General features: G+C 40.6%; 1 protein-coding gene across 5 annotated transcripts in view; it reads left to right on the top strand.

The window, feature by feature from the left end:
• FHIT (fragile histidine triad diadenosine triphosphatase) overlaps positions 1-25,496 on the top strand; it is a 1,347,126-nt gene that overhangs the window by 394,854 nt on the left and 926,776 nt on the right. The window contains exon 1 of one of the 5 annotated variants that reach the window (XM_014731567.3): positions 23,720-23,960. The exons of the other annotated variants lie outside the window; for them this stretch is intronic. The gene's annotated coding sequence lies outside the window, so the exon portion shown is untranslated. Of the gene's footprint in view, positions 1-23,719; positions 23,961-25,496 lie in introns of those variants that run through there. 5 annotated transcript variants of the gene reach the window in all.

Here is a 25,496-nt window from a genome sequence, read left to right on the forward strand (position 1 = left end):
GCCATGTTGGTGCTCCTTGACCCTCTAATGACCTGTTGAAGGGCCCACAAAGAAAACATGTGGATGGTGCTTCCTGTTCTTCCCTTGCACTTTGGTCCCTTCTAGCCTGACTCAAGTGGCCAAAAAAGAAAGCAAATGAAGTTGGTACAAAAGAGAGATTATCTGGGTTAGCATTAAGCATGTAACTGGCTCCTCTCCATCAAGATAGGGTTAATCTCCTCATGGTGATAGTGTTTCCTTAATACCCTTCTTTCTCTAGCAAATCAGTTCTATATCTGGTTCTTGCCTCACAGCTTTGTCCTTGGGTTTCTCTTGGACCAACTCTGGCTTAGGATTTTCCTGTCCTGGTTCACTTGCATCATTCCAGTCTCCACTTATGTGGAGACCTTCCCTGGAAGGCCTTCCCCAAGCACCTGAGCTAAAGGACCACCTTTCATCCCAACCCCTTATAAGGTATTGCTTGTCATGTCATCTGCTTTATGGACTTCATGCTGATCCATACTAAAATTATCTTATTAACACATTTATTTCTTTGTTTATTGTGTCTCTCTATTCCCTTCCTCCACTCCCCACCAGTAGAATTATGTTCCATAATGGCGAGGACCAAGCCTGTCTTGCTCACCAGCCTCTCCCCAGAACTTAGACTAGAACATGACACACAATACGTTCTCAGCCAATACATTTTGAGTGATTGAACTTAACTCTCCCTGGGTTTGATGGCTGGAACCCCAGTGCTGGACCCCTCTGCATAGAATCCTAAGGTTTTCCTTTCTTTCCTTTTCTTCAACTTTGGGACTATTTTTTGCAATTGGGTTTATCTTGAGCATTCTCAGTTTTTAAAAATGATAATGTCTTAAAAATATTATAAAACAAGTTTTGGACAAAGTTATACAGGTGGTTTGCTACCTTTACTACCTTACATCTTCATCATTCAGTGAAGCAGTACCCTTTCCTGCTACTTTATTTGTAGAAGACCTTATGCTTTTCTAAAAGCCATCAAAGTATTTTATCTTGTGGTATTTTCACAGTAGATTTTGCAAAGTAGAGAGAACTAGCAATATCATATGAACTTTGCACATGAGGAGATTGGGCCCTAGAGAGGTCAAATGGCTATAAATTTGTCAAGTTAAAAAGTAGTGATGAAGTGCAGATTGATGAGCCCTGTTTCCTGTGATTCGTTTACTCCCCACCACCTTTTTTTCTTTCTCTTCTTTTAGAATTAACCTCCTTACTAATCTTTCTTTCCTCAGGACTTGATATGCCATTTGTTGTACATTTTCAATGATTTTTCCCTGGGTCTTTAATTCCTTCATGAATGTCCCACTAGCGTGCTTCTTGACCAGTGCAGAAACAGGCTTCCAGTTCTTCTGTGTGCCTTTGGATTCCCAGTGTAAAATAGTGGTTGACACAAGGTAAACTTACTGGTAAGAGAATGACCTAATGAATTAGTAAGCCATATCTAGCTTGTCTAGAGCCTAAAGCTTGGCAGTCAACAAGAAGACTATTTAAAAGAATTTAAACTGATGAGAATGGGCTCACAAATGCATTCCTATTCTTTTGGCGTTCTTCCTCTTGGGGAGTATAAGTGTATTAGAGAAAATGTTGGTCCTTGGAGGCAGGAAACCTGTGTTGTTGTTCCTACCGTTTCAATTATTTGCTGTTTGACTTCGGTAAATTCATTTCTGTGCTGAGCTTCACTTCTTTCCTCTATAACAGAGGCTTTCAAGTCTTCCTTATTAAAAGCCATTGTACCCTTTGTTGAATCAATGGTCTTATTTAGATTGCTAAAAAAAAATGAAACAATATAAAAGGAGCTGTGTGAGACACATTAACATAGTTTGGAAACCAGTGATCAATAAAACGCACATTGTAATATCTACTCTGCCCAGGTCTCTGAGCCCTCTTAAGGATCAAATGAAATAAAGTATGTGAGTTTTATAAAATGTACTTTTTTCCATCAATTATGGCGTCATCATGAAGACAACGTTACCATTTTCTTATCTTCCTTAAGTTCATCCACCAAACGTGTAACTGGAAATCCACATTGAAAATTTTAAAGTCTTAAAATTGAGCAGTCACGTTCCAGTAGGAATTCAACAGGAAGACTGGGTTTAGAAACACTTGGAAAAATGCTAATCAAGAAAGTTATTGAAGGTAAAATTAGAGTGCAGCTATATGAAAGGAGATGGTATTAAGCCAGAAATTGGGCTGGTATTGTTTGGCATTAATTAAACTTGTAACAAGTTGCAATAATTCCACCGTAGCTGTAGTCTGGGAAGCTGTAATCTAGTTCCCAAGTGAATAAACTGTAAGGCCAAAGGCCATATAGTTAACAAAAGGGAATTAGATGATTATCTTGTAAACTAGAGGAATAATGATATTGTGGCTTAATTACAGAGCTTGGTAGGAAGCTCAGTTACAGCTAAAGTCTTAAAGCAGTTACTTGGTCATTTGCAAGGGCTGTAATGGTTTAATTTATGAGAAAAAGGAAAAAGTACCAAATGGCCACTGACACCTAAAGGCCAAGACTCGGGGAAAACAGGAATGCTCTAATGGCACACAAATGGTAGCTGGGGGAGAACCCTAGGGCGAATGATTTAATATAGTGATTATAAAGACTAATGGAATGCACAAGGAGTGTTTCACTAGTGATCAAGAAAATTGCACTGACAGGTATTAGACACCCATATGATCTGGGATTAGTCTAAGGAGATGTTTGGACTTAATTGGACACAGAGCTAAAGAGTACACTAATAAATAGATCTTCTGGGTTTTGATCTTGGGTTAATTGTTGGGTTTTGACTGTTTTGACATTTCTTTGATTTGCAGATTATAACTGTTAATGTCTGTTTTTTTGCCTGAAATATTTGATTGAAGTTTGACTTTTTCCTTTAAATTTTCTCATTACTTTCCTATAACACTCCATATGTAACTTGATTTTTTTCTGGCTTACCTGCTCACATTTTGATTATGACTCTATGGTGCCCAAATAAATATGTACGTATATACACATGGATGGGATGTGAGCAATCCACGTAGTCCGTCATCTCTATGTTTAATTATTTTTATCTCTGTGATAATCTACATGCTTCCAGGTACCAGATTATTAACCCAGGTCCTGTGTACACATCATGGGGACAAAACCATTCCAAGTTTCAACTGAAACTTTTTTTTCCTTGAAGAATGCAGCTTCCAGGCCACAGACAGTCACGGGACACTCTAGACCAACTTATTGGTTCAGCTTTGGGTTACAGCAGAAATCTTCGCAAATTCTTTTAAACCACCTATGTTTTTCTCTTCCTGACACTGTTAAGAATCTGTTGGCTGTGCCTGTGCTAATCCACTGTTGCCTGATTGGGCACTCCTCTGAGTTTCCTGCAGAAGAGAGCCAAAACTGTGTCTGCAGATTTTCGGCTTGATGACACCTTGGCTTAAGGAAAATTCTTGAAGAAGAGAATGTTATTTTTTTTTGAGTTCCAGGCTGGTGAAAATGAACAATTTTGCATAAGAAATAAATCTTTAGCATTAAGATAAATGAGAAACACCGGTGATGTGAAACTAAGTTTGCTTTGACATAGATAAGGGGGCTAAGTAGGATTCAATGGGAATTCACACACTGGATCTAAATCTTTTTTTAATTACTGCATCAAGAAATGTGCTTTTTTCCTCCCATAAGATGACTATTTAAACACTTTCCTCTAGCACGGTTTAAATAGCCTTCTTCAGTGGCCTGGCTTGACCCTGTGCTCTTAAACTGGGAGCCTGAGAAGGCACTGAGACCCTCCTCTTGGGGGAGTGGGGTGCATGGAGGCCCCTACAATTTGCCTGAGTTACGCAGTCACTCACCAAGCTGGAAAATGGGACAATTCCTGGCTTTCTTGCCTGCTTTAACATGCAGACCACTCAGCTCCTGTTTTGAAATTACTCTGACAGATTGCTTAACACTTTGGAAGAGCTATGCAAAGTGTAACCCCAAAAAGCAAATGAAATGATTTTTGAAGAATGGGATAGAGAGAGAAATATTGGGTTCAAAGCACTGGTGTGTCCAGAGACATACTTACAACTCAAAAGATAAATGAAGAGCTGGGATTTTGACTTAGCCAAAGATGTTGCCATGTTGACTGACAGAAAAGTCTATTTCATACAATAAATAGGCTAGCCTTAGGCTATGAAAGAAGATTGAGTTGAAAAAGGAATGCAGGTGGGATTCTAGAACTGAGTCAGTCTCATTTACTACTTATGGCTTGGAGGTAAAGGAGGGCGGGGGAGATTCCACAGAAAAATACCACTGGATTAGAGTTTCCTAAGAGGGAAATGTTAGGTTGTGAATGACTAAAACAATTATTTGCCTGGATACTGGATGTGGGAGAAGGAAAATATGGTTGGGGGTGTTAGTTGCAAACACCAGAATCTGCTCTGGCTAGTTTAAATAGAAAGGGAATTTATTAAAGGATATGAAGCATTTCAAAGAATCATTGGGAGTCTCAGAAAAACAGGCTTAAGGCTAAGCTTCTGAAGCAATGCCCAAAACTGTACTGTAGAACTGGCCTGGTGAGAAAATACCCATTGATGCTGCAGCTGGCTGTAGAACCATGCTATGGAACTGGACTGATGAGGGAATTGTCACCATCCACTCTCTGGATGCCAGAACATTTTCCTGATCATAACCCCAATGCATCCAAAGGGTTTGGTTTTACTACAATTTCTCCTAATATCCCTGAAAGCTAGACACCTCTCCCACTGCCTCCACCAGCAAAATAGATACCCAAACAAGGCGTGTTTCTCCTTATTGCTCACTTTCTCATTGCAGAGAGCAGACAGAGAGACTGAAAAGTTTAGACAACATTTAGATTCACTTGCATTCTTGGTTGAAATGCAATTTACTTTATATGAAAATGTTTCCATTATCCTTATTTTATCTTAAAAATGACAATTATTTATCTATTTAAGCTAAAGGTAGAAACTGTGTGTCAACATTTGTAAGCTCACCTCAAGGTGTCTGCTTTACAAAGCAAATAGGTCAGTGATGAATTAAATTTGGGAAAATACTGGAGTAAAGAAACAAAGTTTCTTTAATTTAGGATTAGGATGGGTATGAAAAATATCCAAAATGATATTGAGTAAGCCATATTTCCTAAAGTATTTGGGCCATGGAACCCCTTTTACAAGGGACACCTCTTCTAAGGAATACAGTTTGAGAAACACTGCATTAGACTGTGACCTCTTTGAGGACAAGGATCTTGATTTATTCATCTCTGTATTCCTACTACCTAGCCCGGGGCCTGGAATATACTAGCATTTATTGACTTGATCAAAATGATATGGGGAAAAAGGTCTCTTTTCAACCCTAGTTCCTATGGTTATCTTTGGTATTGTAGGAAGACCATGATCTCTGCAGGCAGACTGGAGTCTCTTGGATCTTTTGGTGTCTCGAATTCCTGGTCTCCCATTTGAAACTCTCCTCTGTTAAAGTGCTAGCTTTTGAGTTTGTCTGAGACCATGGAATTCTAAGGGACAAAATGTAATAATGTGTTATGGGATAAAATTATTAATGTACCGATATTCATGATCTTCACCATTTCTGTAGCTTCTATACAGGAAGAATGTGTGCTCCCTCAGTAAACAACCAGGTCCTCTCAAAACTAAACAGAGTGGAAGAAAACTAAAGAAATTGAGAAGTTTGGTTGAATTACATAATAAAGAGTTGAGAGATGAAGATAGCCAGCAGGACAGGCTGCCCACATTGGGTGCTGGTGTGTTTGGGTAAGAGCCAGGAGGGAGAGTGTTCATGAGCCAGCTGCCAACCTCATGAAGAATCTTGATCTTTTTTTTTTTTTTGAGGAAGATTAGCCCTGAGCTAACGTCTGCTGCCAATCCTCCTCTTTTTGCTGAGGAAGACTGGCCCTGAGCTAACATCCATGCCCATCTTCCCCTACTTTATATATGGTAAGCCTGTCACAGCATGGCTTGTCATGCGGTGCCACGTCTGCACCTGGGATCCGAACCAGCAAACCCTGGGCCCCAGAAGTGGAATGTGTGCACTTAACCACTGTGCCACTGGGCCAGCCCCAAGAATCTTGAGAAAAGCAGCAATGTAAACGAATAATTTTATAGTACTTTCTGTGCATTAAAAAGAGACTTCTCCCTTTTGTATTTTGTCATATGTCTAAGTAAAAATGGGAAGAAGTTTCTAGATCCTGAATTGCAGTTTTCTTTCAGTGATGTGGTACTATGACTGGATCACAAGGCAACCAGAATTTTTAGTGAAAGCATATTTGATTCACTTCTTTTTGTAGCTTTTCCTTCAACTTTCCCACTAACCTCACTGCCCAGCCAAAATTGGTGGGCTTCAAATCATTTTAGATGAAATCTCTTTCTGTTTTAAGCATTGATTTTAACTCTTGTTTGAAAGGAAAGTTGGTCCACATTTTGAACATTTGTGAGTCTGTGGCAAATTCCTTTTTGAGAAAGTGACCAGTCTTCTGGTTTCTAAACTTCCTTTTGCTAGTGTAGCACAAAAAAAGATACTTGAGGTTTTCTCATTATTTTCTAGGTAACATCATTCTAGACAGTATTGCTTTTTATTTTTTTTTCATTATTTTTGGGGGAGCAGGGAGAAGATTCACCCTGAGCTAACATCCATTGCCAATCCTCCTCTTTTTTTGCTTGAGGAAGATTAGCCCTGAGCTAACATCCATGCCAATTTTCCTCTACTTTATGTCATAGATGATAAGTGGTGTAGGTCGGCACCTGTGATCCAAACCCAGGAACCCAGGCTGCTGAAGCAGAGTGCACCAAACTTTTAACCACTCAGCCATGGGGCCGGCCCCTAGACAGTATAGCTCTTAGTGCTGTCCCTCACTTGAGGAGAGGTCACTGGTGCTGGTGTGTTTTTGATTTTTAGCTGAGGAAGATTCACCCTGAGCTAACATCTGTGGCCAATCTTCCTCTATTTTGTACGTGGGTCGCTGCCACAGTATGGCCACAGATGGGTGGTGTAGGTCCAAGTCTGGGAACTGAACCTGGGCCACCAAAGTAGAGCATGGGGAACTTAACCACTAGACCACGGGCCGGCCACATCACTGGCACTGGTTTTGACAGCATATTTAGAAGCCTTCTTATTTCAGTTTCCTGGGAACGTCTATCCCCAATGCCAGTCTTTCATCTCTGAGCTTTAATTCTTGCATTTCCTCTTTTTGCCTTATGATGTCCACTCCTCTAACCAGCTGAGAGAAGGGAAGTTAACTTCTGCTTTGCTGTGGCCAGTGCCATGAAGGCAAATATCTGACTGCTTGCCTAGCTTATGAAAGGCAAATGTTTTCATCTGAAAATTTTGGCTTTGGTGCTAAATTAACAACGTAGAATGTTACCTCCATTTGTACTTTCATTGGTTTTAGGTAAGACTGAGTATGACCATAAAGGATGAAATAAAAATCTCATGCTGGGATTTTTTTTCTTCACTAATCAGTAATCTTTTGCTCTTTACTTTTTATAAATATCATATAGAATGAGTCAAAATATTCATTTGTTATTCCCAAAGCACTATGTTTAATACCCTGCAATTTAGAGATAGAGAAAAAGTCACAGAAGGGTTAAGGGGAAACTTTCCTCTGTATTCTTTCTCCGGCATGCCTGTTTCCCAGTCTGGGTTTGCATTGTCCCTGCTTAATAGCAATGAAAGTTAAAAGAGCTTTTACCCTGCAGTCCACTGTGCCATTGTTAATGCAGTCCTTCCAGCTGCCTGCCCACCCACCCACCCACCAACCCACCACTGAGGAAATCCTCTTTTATGATGAAATTGACACTCTGGGCCCTGTTTCAGCAAGGCAGACTGGGAGTTTTCTGCATCCTTGACTGGACTGTTATAAAACCATTTTGGCAGATTCAATTACAAAGTATCTAGCGTGAGTGTGTGTGTGCTCGTGTGTGTGTGCGCGCATGTGCATTTTCCTATCCAGATAGGACAGGACGTGAGGAATTGATAGCTTGCCCCTCAACTTGAAACCCCTCAGGAGTGGTGGAAGTGGCAGGTGGAGGGAGCACAGAATAATGGAAAGTGCACTGGGCTGGATATCAGGAGATATGCTTTCCAATCCTGCTTGTACCACTGACTTGCTGTGTGACCTCGAGTGACTTACTTAACCTCTCCTGGGGTCAGTTCTTTCACCTGGAAAATGGAGTTACTAATACCTGCCCTTCTTGACTCAGAGGCCATAGGGAAAATAAAGTGAGATCATGGATGTAGGGGCAGTTTGAAATGGATAAACCCAGCCTTCTGCAGATAAACTTCAAGGTGCGTGACAGAAAGGATGTCTTTATCTGAAGTAAAAGGCAGTGTTAGCAGGAGTAGCTAATATGGAAGAGTCTTCCTCTTCATTTCAAATTAAAATGCTATCCTGAGCAAGAGAGCTCGCTGCCCTGGAATATGAGAATCTTGATTCATTTATATACTGTGCAATGTGCATATGCTGTTTTTACTGTTGTGAGGGTTACCCAATCACATTCCACATCTGCATTAGCAAATACATTCTTAAAGAACACAGCCCACCGCCTGCCATGTAACTTAGTGGTTAAGCACATGGGCTTTGGCATCATTGAGACCTGGGTTTGAATCCTCGTTTTGCCACTTACTGACTGTATGTCCTGGAGTGAGTTATTTACCCGCTCTAATCCTTAGTTTTGTCATCTACAATGTGGGTACCAAAATGGTACCTACCTCCATATGGTGGAGATAATGCATTCAAGTGCTTCACACAGTGCCTGGTACATAATACGAACTCAAGAAACGCTAGTTGTTAGTAGATAACAGTTGCTATGGGGTGGGGGTGGCTGGATGTTTTCTTCCCTGTGCTTTTCTGATCTTACGATTGTTCTATAATGACTTTTTCACCAGCTTTATTGAGATATAATTGGCATATAATATAATGACTTTTTAATAGTCAGATTTAAAGGTAATTATTATTGTAAATGGATGTGACCATCAATGAAGAAGAATTATGGTTGTGAAATGGCACAGTGAGCCTGTCATGACAATACTCCCTAGCATTTCCCTTGGGCTTTATAACTTAGACGGCACTTTTACACATGCTATCTCATGCAGCTCTGATGACCAGCCCATGGAGTTGGTATCACTCATATTCCCATTCTAAAGATTTGGAGGCTGAGGGTCACAAAGGCATGTACACAGTGACACAGCTCAGGAAGTGGTAGATCTCAGATGTGTCACAGAGGATCGCATTCAGCTGCAATGAGCAGACACCCAGTTTAATGGTGTAGTAGTCAGGGCTCTCCAGAGAAACATAACCAACAGCAGAGATCTCTCCCTTTTATATATATATGAGATAAATATATCATTTATATACATAAGTGTGTGTATATATAAAAGTATGTCTATATATATGAGAAAGAGATTGACTTATCCTAAGGAATTGGCTAATAGGATTGTGCAGACTCTCAGTCCAACATCCACAGGGTAGGCTGGCAGGCTGGAGACCCACAGAAGAGATGATATTTCAGCTCATGTCTGAAGGCAGTCTGTGGACAGGATTCCCTCTTCTTCAGGGGTGGTCAGTTTTTTTCTTAAGGCTTTCAACTGATTAGATGAGACTCACCCATCCAATGGAAGACAATGTCTATGTCTACTGATTTAAAGGCTAATTTCACCTAAAAAAATACCTTCACAGCAACATCCAGACATTTGACCAAATATCTAGGTACTTTGGCCAAGCCAAATTGCCACATAAATTTAACCATCACAAGTGACTTAACCAAAAAGGGGGTTATTTTTCCCAGGATACTTCAACAAGTTCAGAGTACCATCAGGACCTAGCTCCTGCTGTCTTTCTTCTCAGTCATACCTTGCCATGGGACTTCTGTCCTCATGGTTACAAACTGGCTGCTACATCTGTGGCCATTACAGGTGTGAGAAAGAGGGAAGGACAATGGGCAAAAGGGAAAAGCTCACAAACTGTTTATGTCATCTGAGTCTTCCCTTTTCAACATATTTTCCTGGAAGCCCCACCAAGCAACTTCTTAATGATTCTGTTGGTCGATTAGTGTCTTTTTGATCACTCTTAGATGCAAACAATTCTGAAGCTGGATATTTTTATCTAGACCACTCCAAGAAAACCAAAAATCAGGAACAAAGTAGGGGAGAGTAGATGTTGACTAGGCAAGTGGTGATATCATCCACACCTGGTGTTTCAGTACCACATCATTTACTCTTTGAGCCACACCAAATTTCTCACCATACACACGTAGAGGTGTCTACCCTTGGTTGGACTGCCCTTTGAATTAGTCACTGAGTTCTCTTTGGATATGTGAGCCCAGGGTCTATATGAAATTACCTTAGATTTGATGGAAGCCAGTAGAAAAGTAAGGAGAAATTCTTTAGACATTGGCTTTTCTTTTCTCTCTTCTCATGGCCCAAGTAGAGAAACTTCTCTTTCTTTCGTTATGTGTCTGGGAGTAGCGCAAAGAAGAAAATGAGTATGGGGGTTGAGTGGAGGGAGCAAGCATTAGTAAATGTCTGTGCAGCTGATATATCATATGGGCGAAATGGCTTTTCAAAACTTGTTTGCGTTATTTAATATGTTCTAGCTATAGGGCATGAAACAGTCTATCTCACTTTCATTGTCACAGTTCAAGCCATTAACTGAAGCCAAGAGAGAAACATCTGTAGCATTGAACTTCTGTGGTGCCTAGGAGTGTAAGAAATAATAATTAGAAGAAAATAGTATAGAGAGTATTGGAAAGTCTGTCTTGATAATTGCTTGATTTTGTTATTTTTTTGAGTCTGATATTCAAAAGGTCTCCTTTATGTTTACAAGTAAATATTTCAAAAATCATTTAGTGAAAAATCATTTGGAACTAAAATGGAACCATGTGTCACATTATTGAAATGTGACCAAAGCAGTTTCTATTTTTTTGATTTTGCTAAGGGAGAACAAAGCAAATAAATAGTTTTTTTATCTTGCTCTCTCTCAGACACTCATGTGCACACACACATGCTCACTTATATGTACATAACACCAGATTCTGTCTCTCTATGTTATCTTGTATTCATTTCATATTCTTTTCTCACTATCACTGTGAAACTACTTTGTTGTATAATTTCCATGTAGCTCTTTTGGCATTTTTGCAATTCTTATTCTCGCTGGTTATTGCATTACAAAAGAATGGAGGGAAAGTGGATTTGCATGCAGACATTTTAAATTCTAATGTCAGAGGTCGTTAGTCTTTTATTCTTTCTTTTTTTTTTTTGTTATGTCTGGGAGCTGGGCTTCTACATATCAAGAATAATTTACAAGAAAGCTTTTAAAAGTAGAGTTTCAGATTTATTTTCCACATACTCAGAACCTGAATGGCTAAATAAGAAAGAACCTAAAGTAAAGATATTTCCATATATTTGAGTGTTGAATCCCTCACATCCATCGAGGAAAGTGGGGATCCCCGCATTCCCTTTACAGCAACTCCCCTCCACATTCTCCTTGCCCAGGTGCGGTGGGTATCTCCTGTGGTAATTTTAGGAGAACACCACCAAATGTAACATCTGGAATTCTCCTTCAGATTGCCATATCTTCTGTATTTTTCTCTTAAGAGTATCTCACTTTTTCCCTCTACCTTAGATTAACGTTAATGTTTTTCATTAATGTTAATGGGATTTATGGATTCCCATTAAAGGCAGTTTACAGCCCAACTGCCCAGAAATCCTCCTACCTGTCCCTAGTCCGCCCACTTGCCTTGGATGACTGTTTCATACTCTCTTATCTCCTTGGACCTCCAACGGCTGCTCCCTGCTTTTCATGCTATGTGGGCAACCTTACTTTCTGTTTTACTGAGAAAAGCTCAGTCAGGAGGAAACTTCCACACGCTCTCACCAGCCTATCTGCAACTACAGCATGTGCTCTGTTACCGAAGATGAAATGTTCTTCTCCCGCCCACAGCCTTCATGGTGCCCTGGTCCCCATCGCCTCTTGCTCCTGCAATTATCTGTTCTCTCCTGCATCATCTGGCTTCCTCTCCCCACTAGATAATTCCCAGCAGCATTCAGAGATGCTATAATATCTCCAAACTTCATTTAAAAAAAAAGAAAACCTGTTTAACTCCTTCTGCCTACTAAACATTTCTCTGCTCCCCATTGACAACAAAGAACAGAAGAGTTGTCTATACATGTTCTCTCCATTAGACTTTCAACTCCACTACTTCTCAAGACCTGTCTGGGTCACCAGAGGTCCCTTCTTTGCCAAATGCATTGTTCTACTCCGAGTTCTATTCTTAGTTGACCTATCAGTGACACATGACCAGTTGATTACTTCCTTGTTCTTGAAATACTTTTTTCAATTGGCTTTGGGGACACCACACTCTCTAGGTTTTTCTTCCTGTCCTACTTGCTGCTCCTTTTCAGTCTCCTTTACTGGCTCTTCCTCCTCTTTCTGAGCTGTCAACCTACAATGCCTAAGGGTTCCATCCTTAGCACCTGTCTCTTCTGCCTCTCTTCACTCCCTAGATGGTCTCATTCAAGCTCATGCCTATATACTCAGGTTTTCCAAATCTCTATCTCCAGTTCAGACCTCTTCTCTCAACTTGAGACTTTGATTATATATCCAATGCCTACTCATCTCCACTTGGGTAGCTAAAAGGCTTATCAAAGGTGGATGCTACCACCCTGGTCCAAGTCACCAGCATCTCTGTCCTCTGCTTTTGCCTGAGAGTTTTCCCTCTTCTATCCTTGCCACCTTATTTGCAACACAGCGGCTAGAATGATCCTCTTAAAACTAAGTCATATCCTGTCACTACTCTGCTCAAAATCCTAATGGCGTCTTGTCCCAAAATAGAAGCCAAAAGTTCTCAAGGTGCTAGTGGCTTGTCCTGCCTATCTCCCTGACTGCATAGACTACTAGCTGTCCTCCCCTCCTTTGCTCCAGCCACCCTGGCCTCTCACTCTTTCTCAAAAGTGTCTACCACTTCCTCCCTCAGCCTCTAGTAGTTTCCTCTCCTGGGTCATACTTCCTCTGGATATTCTTTCCTTTTGGTATCTACTCAAATATCACATTTTAAGAAAGGTAATATTCTTTCTCTCTTACATAAATCTCCCACTCTATGTTCTCCTTAACTTTTTATGAGCACATGAGATAGTGTTGATTTGTTTAATTTCTGACTCTCCACCAGAGTGTAAGCTCCAAGACAGTAAGGATTTTGATTTGGTCTCTACTCCATCCTTAGAACCTAAAACAGTGCCTTGCAAATAGTAGGTACCCAATAAACATTGATTAAATAAATGAAAAATTGAATGAGAAATATAAATCTAAATACTTTAGCAAGAGCTCTTGGTAATTGGCCTGAAATCAAATATTGGTGACTATGAATTCTTATTTTGTTTTCTGAACCCTTATACTCATGATTTTGGCATTTTATCTCTTTCGCCAATCAATAGTGTTCATTCTCCTAAAGAAGTAAAGAGATGTATGATTTCTTGCTAACTTTTTTGAGTTTGTGACCCGTACATCACAAACATGAAGCACAAGTAGAAGAGAATATTAGTCAAGGATCACAGTAACTGAACTTTTCAAAATCAAATCTTGCCTCTCTCTTCCTGTATCAGTAAGGAACCCAGCAGGAAACAGATGGCAAACACAAATTGGGTAATTTGACTAGAGTTTAATAAAAGTATCATTTTCAAACCACAAGGCTCCAAGTGCAGTGCCCTGAGGCTAATAGCAGCCTTTTCTGGTTTTGCCCGAGGCCTAAAAGGAAAGGAGAGGAAAGGTGAATAGGGAGGGAAGGGTATTGGACCCCTGAGGGAGAGCTGTGGGAGAGGCCATTTGACAGGACCAGAAGCCAGGGGTTGAGGCATACAGCCCGCCTGTGATAAACCCTGAGGGATGATGGGGAGCTGATGGAATAAACATCCCAACTTCTCTCTCCTCCTTTCCCCTAATGTTCCACTGGGGCTTCCCATTGGCTGAACCCAACTGGAAGTCAGAAGGTAAGGGAACCCTTGGCTTCTATCTATATAAGCTGGCCTCTGAGGTAGACAATAGGGTAAGAAAGAGTAGAGGGTAGATCTGGAGGGTGAATGTAGGCATTCAGCAGAACATCCAAGTGCTATCTCCCAAAGCCTAGTCTCCCACTTCCACGCTAGTCCCCGTCTCATCCGTTCTTCACACAACAGCTGAAATAAAATCACCAATCTGTGCATATTGGTCCCCTGTTTAAGACCAAATCATTTAACAGCTTTCCATTGATCTTAGAATAAAATCCAAACCCACTCTAGTGGTGTTCAAGACCCACGATGGTCTGACTGGCTCCTACCCACCTCTTCCCCTCAGCTTATACTACACACCCCATCCTGGCTTGCTGCACCCACTCAGAGTGGCCAGCTCTCAGTTCCCCGAGTAAGGTAAGCTCATTATCCTCACTGGCTCTTTGCACACTCATATCCCTCTGTCTGGAACACCCTTCATCAACCCCTTTCATGATTGACTCCTCGTGATTTAAATCTTATAATTTATGCATCATCACCTCAGGGAGGACCTCCCTGACCTCGCCATCTAAGGGATGCTTTCCGTTTACTCTCTCATCAGAGCACCCCAATATTTGCTTCACAGCATTTATCTAAAACCACAAATGGCTCTTCTCCCTCCTTTGCTTTGTTTAGTCTGACTTTAAACAAAGCAAAGCAAGCTCTTCCAGGCATGGGCTTTCTCCATCTAATTCTCTCTGTCATCCTGAGTCCACAATAATTTCTGGCCCAGGTGGTTTCTCAATAAATATTTGGTGATTGAGTGAACAAACATTCTTTTCAATGAAAATGTCTTTACGTTTCTGTAATAATGAAAAAAAAAAAGGTTACCTTTGAGCTTAGTTTGAATGTATTTGAAAGTCTATGTCTCTGGTATCTGGGGGATCTCAAATATGTTAATAGGTGCTTAATATATACTTGTATAAAATACATTTACTGGCAACAGGGCTGATTTTCTATAGCTTGGCAGATTGTTTTTTATGGTTGGTCTATTATATCTTTAACAAAATTAAGCTAAAAAATGAACAATACCCTCTCCGCCATCTGTAGTTTCACAGCATAGCTAATTGAATGCACTTGACTGTCTGGGTGACTTGTTGGAAGTTGGCATTATGAAGTGACAAGACTTGGGCTATAGAGCCAGAAAGACCTGGCCAAACACCAGTTAAGCCACTTACTGGCTGGGTAAGACTGGGCCAGTTACTCAGCCTTTCTGAGCCTGTTTCCACATCTGAAGAAACAAACCTAATGTGGCCTAATTCCTGGAGTTGTTATAGGATTACAAGTGGTAACAGAGCTTCCTCTTTTCTCTGTGCCCATCACTTCCCTTCAATACAGAAACATGCTCAAATCCTCTGTCTTCTCTCCTTAGGCTACTGCTTCATCAATGCCCTCTCCCCAGTCCATGTTTTATTAGTCTTTGGATCTCGTGTCCATATTCTGGTTATTGGGAATCTTGCTAGAAGGCCTTCCTCTCCACGCTTTTCTTTATAAAGTTGAATTCACTCTCTGGTGGATGCAGCCTGGAGCTCGATGGTGCCCGTGACAAATTACAGACCCGTCAAGTTTTCAGTTGGCATCATATTTGCCAGACAAATGTAGACAGCGCTTTCATGCAGCGAAGCACTTTGTGAGCTCTTTGAGCCTCTGAGGGACAATTTGAGTTGGAAAAAAAAGGCATTGCAACCTTGTAGAATACTCACCCCATTACACAAGGAAAACCAAATAAGTTTATCTGACAAAAAGGTATGGGAATTCTCTTGATAAAAGAGCCCAAGCCACGGGGCGCTCTCTCTACTCGACAGAGAGACAAGATGCGTGAAAGTTAAGTCTCTTGTTTATTTTTTTTAGTTAAGTTTAACTATTATAGTTTAAATGCATTCTCTGTGTCAGGCATGTTACCCCTTTAGATGAATTTAGAGCTATTAAGATTATAAAATAAAAATGCTTAGGTACAGGCAGCTTTTACTAAGATCTGATTAAAGAATGGGATATTTTGCTGAGAGTTTGAAAATTTATTGGTACTGTATGTGCAATCCGGCAAAATTAAATTTCTAATGCATGAAATGGTTGTCTGGAGTCTGGTGCTGTAAAAGATTCAAATCAGTTCCATTCAAACCTGTATTCTTAGTGCTCTTGATATGTGCTGAATAAAATACATAAGGGCGTGGTCCCTGCCCTCCGGGCCTTGCTGTCAGGCTCAGTGTTCCTTAACTTTTTGACCAATGTCCTTCTTTTCTAAATATAAATATCTCAGGCCCTCCTTACACACTATTTGAAGCTTAAAATAAGGTAAAGTTGAAGACAGACTAGATAAAGACTTGCTTTATTTTCAAGTTACATATAACCTATAAATTTGTATATGTCTCTCTCTGAGGCATATTGACCTAAATGTTGATCTCACCACACCTCTGTAACACAAGTGTCATTTACCGTTAAGCGACACATGTTTGGTAGGGACCGGAGGTTGCAAATTAGTAGTTCCATGGGTCCAATGCAGATCACAGAGTTGTTGTCATCTAAACTTTCTTTACTGAGCCAACATTTCAAATTGGGGTATTTAACATAAAGTGCAAAGTTTTGACTTCTCTTAAAACACTGCAAGGTCTGGTTGCAGTGGGCCCGCATTCCCACATGGCAACAATGAGATGGGACAGAGTGGCTGCTGCCCCCTTCAGATGGGGCCTGCATTCTCCAGTTGCCATGTCCCCACTGCTAAGTAGTGAAAGCGTATGTCTGAAATTTGGCTTGCACTCTTCAAATAACCCTTCCTGGCTCATGGAAAACTTGAGTTTTTGAGCTCTGGTAGAGTCCAGAGAGGGAAGAGGGAAGGATTTTCATCTATAGAGTAGATGGACTTGGAGATAGTGGCAGGATTTATATAGTTGAAATGTGTGTGTGTGGTGGCGGGGGGTGGTAGGTCATTCCAGGCAGGAGACTAACTTTGATGCTGAATCCCACTAGAGGGTGGTGATGGTTTGTGAGATAGATCCTCAGTAGTTTTTCTCTAATAATGTTTAAATTGTTTAAGGATGCAGATGACTTATTTTTTTCTTCTAAAAAAGAGCAGATTTAAGGTTAAGATTCTTACTCCCTTGCAACCTTGCAATCTGATATGCTTTCTTGTGAGGGAGGAAAAAGAGGAGAAGGTATAGATAGTAAGAGCTAGGAATTGGGCGTAAGTAAGGTTGCAGCAATGGGCGACTGTTAGGTTTATGAATTCTTTAATTAAAATTGTGTGTGTCTGGTGTATGTATGTGTATGTGTGTATATGTGGGTGTGTGTGGGTGGGTGTATGTGTGGTGTGTGTGGGGTGCATGTGGTGTGTGTATGTGTGTGTTGAAGGGATGGATGCTCAGAACAACTGTGCCATTGTAGCAAGCGTTCAGATTTGTGAAAGAAATAAGGCTGAGAAGAAATGCCATTCATTGTATATCTCCCAAAGGATGGTAAAAGTGTCTTCTCACAGTAGTTGAGCCAGTGCTTTACAAAGGCTCCTGGGCCTATTAAAAGAGCAGGATGTGGTGAGTTTGACAGGACACCTTCAAGGGTAGGTGTTTTGTCATCAACGATGCTCAGCATCCTGCAGTATTTTCCTACAGAATCTCCTTATACGTGGGATTCCCCTTGTTAACATCACGCTTAAGATGATGTCTCCAAAAAGCCACTTTTGGAGTAAAGTTGCATTTATGAGTAGTAACACCTCCATATTTGAGAACTTGTTTTTATTTTGGGGGGTAACCAGCCTTTGCCCATCAGGCAGATGGCTGGGGAAGGGGTAGAGTGGGTAAGGTTTGTTTGCCTTTGTTTTGATGTTCTTGAGGAGCTTCAAACGGAGCAGTTTTATTTTCCCAACAAGGCCGGATTCCTTGTATAGTTGATGTTTCCTTGGTCTGCAGAAGGCTCACCATCAGGATTGATTTGTGTTAAATTGAAAACAGATCTCCTTCCAAAGGCCCTTTTATTGATCCTGACCTTTTCCTTTTGCTGGTGAAGGCTTGTTGAGTTGCCTTTTAAACAACCAGGAATCACTGTGTTGCTTTTTCTTGTAATCTTTTATTTATTCTGTTCAGAGGCCTTAAATGCTTACAAATAAATTTCCTACGGAAATCATAAAACAGCCCTACTCAGCCGAGAGTTGAGAATATGGACTGCTCTTAGCAGATCCCACACGTGGCTTGTGAGGAACAGGTCAACACCTCATTTCTGGGCCCTGCCCTCCCTAACTGGTCCTTCCTCTATTGTTTCCATCTGTATCTTGAGTTCCCACAAGAAGTACTTTGGACTTTATTTCATCTAGTAGTGCCCTGAGAAAACTTTAAGCACTGAATTGGGATTGTATTAGCTGGAAGAATCAAGAAATTAATTTCCTTCAAGAGAAGAATGGCATGTCTAGCCAAACAGAATATTGCTTAATGTAATAGGACTCCCAAATGAAATTGGGGAGCGGATCTTTCTCTTACCTGGGGGATGTGAGATCATTGAATTTCAGATTCTTGTATAAATTAACATTCGAACGAGTGGATCTGCCCCTCACTCTGCCAGCCATTACTCTCCCTTTTCCTGTGTTTTCTGCATGGGAGTGTTTCTGTCACCCACCAGAGGGCCGCACGTCTTTAGTCAGCTGTAAGTCAGGGGATAAAATAATTAATGGATCGGAACTTAATCCATAACTCCCTAACTCTGCAGCTTTATTTTTTTTAATAGTTCATAAACTTCTTATTTTCCTTTTTAGCCTAGATTTCCTCTGTGGTGAAGGAGAGATTTGCCAGCCTTTGGCCCTGCCTCATAAAAAAGCTTTAAAGGACGATGCTAGGCTGTGTGACTGCCTGTAATTCACCCTCATCTAATATTCCAGAACTGTCCCAGAATCTGTGTCTGAATTTGTTCTAATATAAAGGACCCCGGGGTCAACAACACAACTACTTTCAGATGAATTAAGTTGTGCATTCTTAAAGACCTAGGAGGCCAATGCATATTGCATCTCTTAGAGCTGTCACAAGTAATATTATTGGGACCGTGACAGACACCTAATGGGATACACGGAGATCTCTATTTTGAAATTTCTAAAATGTCATAGTAGAGTTTGTTATTTTTCAGAATAACTAATTAAGTGTCTGTCTTTCTGAATTAAACTCTCTGTGCGCTCTGTTTTGCCCTCCTCTGGATGACAGAATGGGCAGATAAATCAGCAACTGATTTCTCAGAGAGTTAAGTTTTGAGAAACATATTTTATAGGTCACCTGTGCCTTAACAAAGCTTTCTAACAGCAAAAAGGCACAAATGGGATGTTGAAACAGCAGTATTTGCTATCAGGAGGTGAAATCTCTGAGAATGGAATTTATCTAGAACCGTAGTTTGAATAGTTTGCAAGGTCCAAGGCAAAAAATTAGCCACTGTTGAGAAGCTGGGGTGAAAGTCTCACTGTCACCATGAAGGTGTCCTGTTCAATCAGAGAGGGGCTGGCCAGCACCTGTTGAACCCCTGCTCCGTCTGGTTTCCACTCTATCCACAGCCTCCCACTAGGGGCACAAAAGCCTCAGTTTAGGGTACTTGCTATGAGAAATGCAGTGCATGGTGGATTTCCTTCTTTCCAGGATTTCATATTTATCTATTGGAAGGAAATAAAAGTACAAAATCAAAGCAGGTTGTATAATTTCTTCCTGAAGTGTACTCTTTCCTTTTGAAGGAGAAGATTCGTTACTTAATGTATTTTTTTCCCCAAAGTGGAAAAGCCTTTTTTTCCTCGATTATTATTGTGTGCCTTTGAGATAAACTAAAGAAGACAGTAAGCCTCACTTGAAATTTGAATACTCAGAGATATTTAAATTTTGTAAATTTCTTTCCAAATTTCTCAGTGTGCATGGTTATAGAAATATACAAAATTTTATATAATGTGTATAATATTACACATACAGCTTTGTAACCTATATATATTTTTTTACCTAATATCATCTTTCTATGTGGATAAATATGCATCTACATCACCATTTTAAAAGAATGCATAGTATTCCATTTTATAGGTATACCATATTTAGTTAGCTAATCTCCTGTTGATAAGATTGTTTCTGATTTTTCAATATTACAAAGAACAATAGAACAAAGATCCTCATACATACATCTTTATGGACTTGACAGGTTGCTTCCTTGAGATACAATCCTACGAATAAAATTGTTATGGAAAACATAACAAAAAATTTTATGAAAGTTGCTGCCCTGCCTTTCAGAAAGGTACTAATTTCTATGAGAGTCTTCAATTCCTTGTAACATCTCCAACACTGGATAGTGTAAATTTTCTTAATCTCTGTCAACTTGAAAGATACAGAGAAATGGTTCATCATGATTTTTGTTTGAATTTCTTTGCTTAATAATGAGCTTGAACATTTTCCCATCATTGGCCATTTCTATTTCTCCTTTTTGAATTACCTATTCATATCTTGGCCCATTTTTCTGTTGGGCTTTTGCCTTTTTTTTTGTTGCTTGCAATGGCTTTCTGTAAATTCTGGATATATACAATTCTTATGCAGCATATGGACTGGAGCTTGTCAAGAAAATATTGGGGAAGAATGCAGCATTAAAGTAAAACAAGAGTTTACTACTGTGTAACCCCAAGTAGCCATCTAACCTTTCTGTCCCTCAGTTTTCTCCTGTATAAAATTAGGAAGTAGTCATTCATTCATCAGATTTTTTTCACTTGAAGTAAAGCCAATAATTATTAAAATGAAGCATTTCACTATGTAACTTCCACAGTGAACACTTTGGTGTCCTCTGTTGTTTTAATTACCCTCTATGCACCCAGTTGATAAAGGAGAGATTTCTACCCTAGGGTTATGGGGATGGCCAAACACACAACACTGACACTGGATAGATGAGATAGACAGCAGTTTGTGAATCACATAGGCTCATAGCCCAGGGGAGGAGGGTGCTGCACACCATACAAGGCCACAATAGGGGTGCACTTGGGAACAGAGTGAACAACCAGGAGCTGTGGGAGGTGGGCTTTGTAGTATCAAGAGGGTGGGGTGACTTCTGGTTCTTGCAGGAAGATGTTATTGGCTTGTTTGGATAATTCCAAGGGCCGTTAGGAAACTGAAACCCATTACTGAGTGATAAACAGGAATGGTGCCTGGTTCCCATGATAAGGGAGAGTTGTTTGGCTAGGGGACTTTATCCCTAGGAGCAGAGAGGGAAGAAGAACTTGCAGTTAGGCCTTTGGACGCCATACTGATTTTCCCCAGATGTCAAGGCAGCACAAAATATTGGGGTTTAATTTTAGTCCTTATACTACAACTATCTCCGAGAAGTGAGTTCCCAAATTCAGTGGCCTCTTCTCCAGTCATTATTGTCCTTGACTGAGTTCATCCTGTCCACTCCTGTAATTTCTTCCCTTCCAATGGCCTCCATACCACAGCCCTGTCCAGGGAGGCAGGGTGGCATGAGTGAGATTCTCCCTAAATCAGACAAACATAGCTTTGATTCCACCTCTGTCACTTACTAGTTATATGGCCTTGGACAAGGTACGTTACTTCTCAGCCTCAGTTTTTATAAAATGGAGATAGTATCACTCTTATAGAATAACATAAAAAAGTTTCTGGCAATAGTGTCTGGGTCGTATTGGGCATTTAAGATCTTAATTATTTAGTATTTTTTACTTGTTAATCTTCATATTCCTACCATCTTAATGTGAGCATTAACTAAGATTTGTTGCATACCTTCCAACTCTCTTTTTCTATTTCTTAGCCCTTGAAGATATATCCACATTTTCCATGGCTTCTCTTTGCACCTTAACGCAAACGGCTCTAATGTTGCATTTCTTGCACTGATCACTCTCTGATTCTCCAACTTTTTCTTAGACATTTTCCCTATAGTGTCTTATTCAGCATGCTTAAGAGATTTCTCCTCAAATGGGTACCTTCTATGTTACTTCTTCTTCTTCTGGCTGGCTTCCTCATTAGTGTCCATGTTATTTTGGCTTAATATTCTTAAGTCTCTTTTAGTTTCTTTCTCTTTCAAAGCCATACTAACTCAGCTGTGAAAAGCCGTTGGTTTCTTCCTTCACAGTATGAATTACATCCATCCTTTCCACTCCATTCCCAGAAATCAGAGCCTTTAGAGTTAGAGAGTTGCATTAGGCTCTGAGTTGGTTTGCTTTTGCTTTGACAAACTCCCCTCTTGTTTCCCAGTTCAGCCTATGTCCTACTGCTTGATGAATCTTTCAAATGCTCATCTTTGATCATGTTTCCTCTATTCTAAAACTACCAATGGCTCCTTGATTTCCCTGATACAGATTCCTTAGCCTGGCTTGCAGGGTCCCTGACAGTCTAGTTACTCTCCTGTCATTGTCTCCCCAGCATTCCTACATTGCATCAACTTAATCTTTTTTGTTTTGGTCCCCAGGACATGCGTTGCCCCAAAATGCCTTTGAGCATTTGTCTGTGTTTTCTCTCTGTCTAGGATACCCACCTTCCCATTCTCAGTGTTTTCAAATCTTGTATTCAAAATTAAAATCCTAGCTTTGCTGGTTACCAGTTATGTGACTTTGAAAAATCACTTAACCCTCTCTGAACCTTGGGTTCCTCATTTGTTAATGGGGATAATATTGTCATGTTACAGGGGTATTTATGAAAGCAACTAACATAGTGTTTATGTCATAACACTTATGAAATTGTCATTGCTGCTGCCGCTCCTATCACCCCAGCCAAAAGTAATCTTTGCTTTCCCTGACTACCTACCTTGTTATGCATAAGGCACTTGTTTTATAATGCCTTGTGCTGTGTTATATTAAAAAAGGCTATATCTTCACTAACTACACTGAAAGTTCCTGGAAGTTGGGCATCAAGTATTTTATATCTTTATTCATTCAGCAAAGATTTATTGGATGTTTTGTATGTGTCATGTGGTGCGCTAGGGGCTGGGGATACAAGAATGACAAAGACTTAGTCTCTCCCATCAAAACTCTTGCACACCATCTAATAATGGAATGCTACCTAGATTTAGTTGAAATAAGCCCAGTGAGTGCCCAGAGTAGGGGCACCTGACTGAGCTCAGCATTCTAGATGGTGTTCTAAGGAAGTAACACTAACCTGAGATGCAAAGAGTGGTGGGAATTAACAGGTGAAGGTGGGGAGGCACAGTGCTGTAGGACGAGTGAGGAAGAGCGTTCAGTGCGGAAAGCAACATGTTCATGTACACAGAGGGGAAGCGGGACGTGGTCTTTGTGAACTGCGAGAACAAAATGGCTGTGATCTTGGTTTTGAAGAAGAACTAGTGGGAGACAAAACCAGGAGGGTAAGCCAAGGCTAGATCCTGTAGGGTTTTCAATTCTTTCTACCATTACTGGTGCCTAGTAGAGTGCCTACATCTGGTGGGTTCAACAGATGTGTTTCTAGCCTTTATAAAGAGTGGCTGCACATGATTTAGTCTTGGAGCATTTACAGTCAAAGAAACTCAGTTCAGCAAGAGAACAAAGTTTCAAAGTTGCTGAAATCTTTTGCTTCTATTTCTTAGAAACTGTGAAGGAGAGCCGTATATCTAATCCAGGCCACATTTATAAACAAACAATCAAACAGCTCTTCTGCTCCTACCCACTTCCATACCTGTCACCACACTGATGCCTCCTTCTTATGCCTCAAAAGTAAAACCAAAACAGAAAGTGTTCTCTCTCCTCCACCAGCTGACACTCTGTTGTCCCTCCTCTTCCTCTTCTCACATTCCCTCAGTATTTTCTTGAGCAGCCAGACTCACCCTCTCCCTAACCTCTGTCTCCGACTCTCTCCCTCTCTCCATTCTCACAAAAATCCAAGAAACTGACAGAAACTGAGCTCTCCTCAGGTGACTGCAGGTTAATAAGGATTGTCCAGACACGTATAAGGACTGAATGAAACATTCTGTGGAAGAACCAGAGGCCATAGCTGTCAATCCTGAAGCCCTGGGTGCGGTGAGTTGGGTTTACCTCAGAAACTCATCCTTTCATGTTCAAAAGAAATTTGTCCATTCAGGATTCTGTTTCCCGCCTGCCCCCACTTCCATTATTTCTCCCAAACCTTGAATCATAGACTTCTGGAAAGCATTGTGAATAATTTATATCCTTTTATTACTCATTGCTTAACTCCCTTTGGGGGAAATAAAGAGAAACAGTTTTTTTGCTGCTTACTCTCCCGTGGACTGAGGCCATGTCAGCTTCAGGCAATAGCGAAGATTTATGACCACAAGAGCTGTCATTGTGGAATGGTTGATTGACCCATAGTTTTGATTAACCAAAATATTTTTTAAAATTCAGGAGCAGTGCTAATAACATCAGAATGGAAATTCGACATTTCACCACTTTCCATTAAAACCTGCTTGTTATCATCTTTATTTTCAATGCTCGATGGTGAGCATTTTCTTCCTTGCCTATTGAATTGGTTTTCTTGTGGAGTCTTTCTCAGAATCTGTAAATTCGAATACAGAGCTGTGGTGACTAAGAGCACATAGTGGTGACCTGCTGCTGGGGATGAGGGTATATGGATGTGCTCAGGTCCTGTTTGGTTTGGTCTTTCTAAATGTCTTTACTCAGCTTCACAGAGCCAGGAATTATATAGTTAGTACATGTCTTGGGCCACTGAGATGCCTCTGGCACATTGGATTGGTCCCACAGCAAATATTGTTAGAATGTGTCACCTTCACTCCATCACCTCTAGCACCGTGCCATCCAAGTCCAGATTACCCTCCTTCCTAGACTGCTGTCATCTAGGAGGTCTGGACTAACTGGCCCATCTGGACCCACTCTGCCTCCCCTCTACCCAAATCTATTATTTTCAAAGTATAAATATGATGGTATCAACTACTACCACTGCAGTCTGCTTGAAAAACCTTGAAATGGCTTCCCATTGCTCCAAATCCTTGAAGTGGCTCATAAAGCTTTGGTCCTGTTAACCTAAAAAAATAAAACAGTCAGTTATTTTACTAGCAAATGAGTTTATTTGGGAACAGCAAAGCATTGCAACTTGGGGCAATTAAGCTATAGCAAAAGCCATAGGCAAGTCCAACAATCAAAAGAGAGGAACGTTATTTTATAGGGAAAAAGGAGGAACTTGGGAGGGGTTGTTTTGAATGAAAGTCCATCCGAGAAGAGCAAGAGTTCAGGGTGGTGATGGTTTTTAATTTGCTGAGTTGCTGGGGTAGTCGATTTCTATTTGGGATGCAATGTACATTTCTTCTTGGGGTCTGTAATTGAGGATTCTTGCTGTTAAGAACTTTTCTTCTGCTGGGGTCTGTAATTGACAATCATTCCTGTAACTGACCTTGAATGGTACTGCGTGAGAGCTCCCCCTTCTGGCCTCCTGACTCCATTTTAAATGAAGTTTCCCTTTATTAGTTTTTGCAGTCCCCACTAACACTCTTCTTTATCACTCTGTCCCTTGGATTCTCCACTCCAGTCACACTGGCCTTTATTTAGTCCCTATATTCGCTCTACTCAGTCTAACTACAGGCC

This window comes from Equus caballus, chromosome 16 (genome assembly GCF_041296265.1).
Source record: "Equus caballus isolate H_3958 breed thoroughbred chromosome 16, TB-T2T, whole genome shotgun sequence".
Taxonomy (NCBI): domain Eukaryota; kingdom Metazoa; phylum Chordata; class Mammalia; order Perissodactyla; family Equidae; genus Equus; species Equus caballus.